Source organism: Sorex araneus, chromosome 3 (genome assembly GCF_027595985.1).
Source record: "Sorex araneus isolate mSorAra2 chromosome 3, mSorAra2.pri, whole genome shotgun sequence".
In the NCBI taxonomy this organism is placed as follows: domain Eukaryota; kingdom Metazoa; phylum Chordata; class Mammalia; order Eulipotyphla; family Soricidae; genus Sorex; species Sorex araneus.
In genome coordinates, this window is record NC_073304.1 from 62913899 (window position 1) to 62919898 (window position 6000).

Consider the following 6000-nt stretch of genomic DNA (forward strand, 5'->3'; position numbering starts at 1 on the left):
AGCCAGTCCCTGGGTGTGACCGCCTAGCTACTGGAAAATGGGAAATCTGGGCGGAAGAGGCCCAATCCCGATCCAAGAAGGCTTGGAGGTCTCAGCCCCGGGTCCCACACCCTGGGTTCCTCTGCCAGTACCTTCATGCCTGAGGCTCGTCCAAACATGTGGAGAGAGGCCTTGAGCATGGCTGTAGCTAGGCTCCGGAGGTCTTCGGCCGTGGGAGCTCTGCTTGGGCAGAGAGGAAAGCTGGAGCCCACCCTCTCCAAGAGGCCCCCGGGGAAGAAGCCAGGCGCATGGGCAAGAAGACAGCCTGCGTCGCTCTCTTCCAGAGCTTGGTTTTAAGCTCTGGCCTCTGCTGCCCAGATTTTTGGAGCAATAGCACAGCAGGTAGGACATTTGCCTTGCACGCGGCCAACCCAAGTTAGATTCCTCTGGGTTTCTGGCCTCTTGGAGGGCCCGGCAAGCTACTGAGAGTATCCCGCCTGCACAGCAGAGCCTGGCAAGCTACCTGTGGTGTATTCGATATGCCAAAAACAGTAACAAGTCTCACAATGGAGACGTTACTGGTGCCTGCTCGAGCAAATCAATGAACAACGGGACAACAGTGCTACAGACAGTGCTCTTCTTCTGACTCATTTCACTCAGCATGATACTTTCCATGTTCATTTATTTATAGGCAAATGTAGGAGATAATTTCTATTTGTTTTTCTAGATCTCAGGGGTTACCAAACTGAGTTGTCCTACCACCATCCTCTTTAATCACTCAATGCCCTGCTGGAAATCTACCATAAAAGTCAGCTAACAGAATGTACCCCAAAGGCCAGAGAGATAGAACAGCTACTAAGGGGCTTGCCTTGCACACCCAGCTGACCTGGGTTCAATCCTTGACTATCCCATATGATCCCTGGAGCACCGTCAGGAGTGATCCCAGAGCTCTGCCGGGCATGGCCCCCAAACAAACAAAAATCCATTGTTCAACTTCTGTTTTCCTTGTTTTTCTTCAAGTTGATCCATTGTTCAACTTCTGTTTTCCTTGTTTGCCTTCAAGAGGGGCACTGCCCATGAAATGAGTGGAGTGAAAATGTGGAGAAAACTGAAGGAAGGGACAAGGAAATAACCCAAAGGGATGGTGTACATGCTTTGTGATCCCCAGCACCATGTGGGGCCCAATCCAGGAAAGACAACCCCAAATCCAATGTAGTGAAGGAAGGGACAAGGAAATAACCCAAAGGGATGGTGTACATGCTTTGTGATCCCCAGCACCATGTGGGGCCCAATCCAGGAAAGACAACCCCAAAACACTGAACTGAAAGTAGCTCCTGAACACTGAGCTAAGTGTGGCCACTAAATAAAGTGAAGATGTTTCAGTTTGCTTGTTACCTTTTATTAAGGAGTTCAGACTAACCCCAGATAAGTAATTTTAAAGCACTTTATTTCTAGTTAGTACCAGCAGGTAGAAATGAACATATCCTATCATGCCAAGTCCATTCATGTAAAAGTTGATATACTTTGAACCTACTAACTCTGGGGAAATATTTACATCACGTTGTTGTTATTGTCTATATTTAAAGTGAAATTGAACATATATATGTGTATATGCAAGATCACTGAATAAATAGTACCAGACTATCAACGTTCTGTTAACTAATTTAGAATACCTGTAGGTAAAATGAATCATATTTGGGTTTATTTTTGTAAAACAATTGAAATAATGGGCAAAATGTAACATCAGAAAATGGTTTTAATGAGATCATTCTCAAAGTTTACAAGATTATATAGCTCACTGTGGTTTCTATTTGTGTTTTTCTGATAACTGGTTGCACTTTTTATCACGTACTGGGCATCTCTATAATTTCTTTGGAAAAGTATTTTAGGTCTTTTGAGCAGTTTTTAATTGGGTGACTTTATTGTTGAATTGTGTGAGTCATTTATATGTTTTGCATATTAATACCTTTTCAGATACACGCTGTGAAAATATCTCCCCCGGGTTGCTAGATTGCCTTTTGTTTTTGTAGCAGTTTCTTTCGCTGTGTAAAAGCTTCTTAATTTGATTTAGTTCTATTTGGTCTTGCTTTTACTTCTGTTACCATTTTGCCATTGGAGTTGGGACTGCAAATACATCTCTGATATTGAGGCCTGGAGAGTCTAACCTTTGCTTTCTCCTATGTTTATGATTTTTACTCTAATTTCTAAGTCTAACCCATATTGAGTTATTTTTGTGTCTGATATTAATGATCAAATTTCACTTTTTTGCATGTGGTTCTCCAGTTTTTCCCACGCCATTTTTTAAAAGAGGCTTTTTTTTCCTCATTGTATGGAGATAGTTTTTATCATATATGTCCAAATGTGCATGGATTTGTTTCTGGGCTTTTTATTCTATTTGTGTTGATTGATTTGTATCCTACCACTTCACTAAATTCAATTATTTTTTAGTGTTTTTAGTAGAATCTTTAGGTTCTTCTAGATATCATGTCATATACAAATAGTGATAGTTTTATTCCTTTTCTAATTTGTATTTCTTTCATAACTATTTCTTGTCTGACTGGTCTGGCTAGACTTCTAAAACTACACTGAAAAGTAGAGGTGATAATGAACATTCTTGTTTAGTTCCAGATCTTACAGGTAAGGTCTGAAAAGCTTTCCATTTTCCAGCACTGAGTATGAGGTTAGCTGGGGGGATTATAAATGACCTTTGTGATGTTGTCTATGTTCTTTCTATTTCCCAGTTCATATAACTACAATGAAAAACAGCAAATCCACAGTTATTAGCAGAGATGTCAACATCCCATTCTCAGCAACTAATATAATTTGAAAATCATCAATACAATCAATAATAACTGAAATTTATAGAAGTGCTACCCAGTAACAGATTTGACTTATGTTCTCTTCATATACCCAAGGAACTTATACCAAAACAGACTATCGTAGGCCATAAGATAATCTTAACAATTTTTTAAAAATTTAAATCACACAGTATATTCTGTGACCACAATGGATTCAAACTAGAAATAATAATAGAAACATAAGAAAAAATTCCAAACTCTTGAAATCTAGACAGCACATGTATAGAAATCTGTGGGTCAAAGATAAAGGATCAATAAAAATTATTTTAAAATGTATCTCTGGGCTGAAGCAATAGTGCAGTGGATAGGGCCCCTGCCTTGCACACTGACAACCCAAGTTCAATCGCCGGCATCCCATATAGTCCTCCGAGCATCACCAAGAGTGATTTCTTTCCGAGTGCAGATCCAGGATGCTCTTTCTGAGCATTGTTGGGTGTAGCCCCCCCACAAAAAATGATAAAATGTATCTCATGGAATAATAAGATACGATATCTAAATCTGTAGGACAGCGAAAACAGAACTGGAAGAGAATTTTATAGCACTAACCTCATCCATTCATTAGCCTAGAGAAAGTGTCTCAAATCATTTATCTGAGTTCCCATCACAAGATTCTAGAATTACACTTTTTTAAAACTAGTCCTACTTCAAGGTGTTGGTAGAAAAATGCAAAATATCTGAATTGATTCTGCCTCATTCTAAAGCAGAGACAACCTGAATCTACTTTTTTTTTTCTTTTTTGGGTCACACCTGGCAATGCACAGGGGTCACTCCTGGCTCTGCACTCAAGAATTACCCCTGGTGGTGCTCAGGGGACCATGTGGGATGCTGGGAATCAAACCTGGGTCGGCCTCGTGCAAGGCGAACACCCTACCCACTGTGCTATCACTCTAGCCCCCTGAATTTATTTTCTTAACTGCTTGTGTATTTGCTTGAAGTGCTGGCACTAGGGCTGAAGAGATGATATGGGTTTAAGGCATTTGCCTTAAATGCAGCCAACTCTGGTCAAACCCTGGCATACAGTCCCCCAAATACTGTCAGGAGGAAGCTTAAGCACTGCCAAAAATTAAACACACACACACACACACACAATTATCACTAAATTTGGTTAAGCTTTTCTGTAGAAACAGTTGGACTAAGAGAGTAGCAAGCACACAGAGAAAACTCAGTAGATAACATAGCTTTTAAACTTGAAAGAAAGTCCAAGATGAGTTGTGTCACAAGATAATTATCATTATCCTGATATCCTCCAGATGAATGACACTGGATGGCCTTACTTTATATCAAACAAGAAAATGCATTTTTTTTAGGCCATGTGCTTCTTCTCTTACACTCTTTTCCACTCCATCTAAGCTTTATTTCTCTGATCTAATCCAACTATGTCAGAGTCTGTAAAGAATTTATTGAACTTAGCAGGTGACCTAGCAATGCCATCACTTTTGATAAAGACAAAGAGTCCACCATACCAGACAGTTTCTTGACAGATTTTTGGAAGGAAATGGACAAATTACAAATCAAAAGAACATCTGGAAGTCTATCCTGTAAAATAAAAGGCGAATTTTAAGTTGATGGACTCACTATGAACCATTTGTCTACATCTGGTAGAATTCATGTGTATTGAGAATTCACATGTGTTAGAAATCCCTGCAGATCAAAGACTCTTAGCTGGAACTTTTCCCTAGATCTGAAAAACATCTGCCATTTCCCCTAAAAGGTGTAGGAGAACCTCATATTTCATTGTGCATCTACTTTGAAGATGTGCGTTATAATGGACTAATCATTTGTTGGTTTTTTAATTGAACAGTGAGATACACAGTTACAAAACTGTTCATAATTGAGTTTCAGTCATATAATGTTCCCACACCCTTCCCTTCGCCAGTGTATATTTCCCACCACCAGTTTCCCTCCCACTGCACTCCTCCTCACCTCTATGACAGGCACTTCCCCACCCCACCCCCTCTCACACTCTTTCTTTTTGGGTATTTTGGTTTGTCATACAAATATTTAAAGGTTATCCTATATATCCTTTTACCTACTTTCAACACCCAGTTCTTGTCCAGAGTTATCATTTCTAAATATTTTTGTCCTTCAGGTCCCTTCTCCATCCTAACTGCCCTCAATGGGTGAATCTTATGAAAACTTTCTGAGATGACTTTAGCAAATTTTTACTTAGATAAATAATGCAATGTTTTCTAATATGTAATTGGCTATGAGCAAGGTAAACACGTTAACCCCTGTGATATCCCTTCATACCCTTAAAATAACTCTAGATAATCTATTCAAGTACTCCTTTCTAGTGGCAGAATTGAGTGGAGGATTCAAGATTTTCACCCAGTGTTGGCAGGGATGTGGTGAGAAAGGAACCCTCATTCACTGTTGGTGGGGATGTAGTTTGGTTCAGCCTCTATGGAAAGTAGTATGGTGACTTCTCATAAACCGAGACTTAAACTTGAAAGCTTTGTAACTGTTCTCACAGAGATTCAATAAATTAAAAAAATAAGAAGACTAGTCCATTGTACCCAGTGATTCTACTTCTTAGCATCAATTCTCAAAACACAGAAACATTAATTTAAAAATATCACTGTCACTGTCACTGTCATCCTCGTTGCTCATCGATATGTTTGAGCGGGCACCAGTAACATCTCCATTGTGAGACTTGTAGTTACTGTTTTTGGCATATTGAATACACCACGGGTAGCTTGCCAGGCTCTGCTATGCGGGCGAGATACTCTCAGTAGCTTGATGGGTTCTCCATGAGGGGCAGAGGAATCAAACCCGGGTTGGCCACATGCAAGGCAAACACCCTACCCATTGTGCTATTGCTCCAGCCCAATTTGAAAATATATACATATATATTCATTGTAGTACTTAATATAATATCTAGGATATAGGAACAACCCAAATGTCCAACAGCAAATGAATAGAGAAGTCATGTCATGTACACAATGAAATACTACTCCACTATGAGAAAAGATGAAATCTTGAAGTTTGCTGCAACTTGGATGGGACTGGAAGGCATCATGTTAAGAGAATTAAGTCAGTGTGAGGATAAATACCAGATGAACTCACTCACCGGTGACACAGGGAGAAATGGCACACAGGAATAGACCATAATGAACACAATGAACCCTAGGCCTAGGATTCCAAAACATTACCAAGCAGTGGG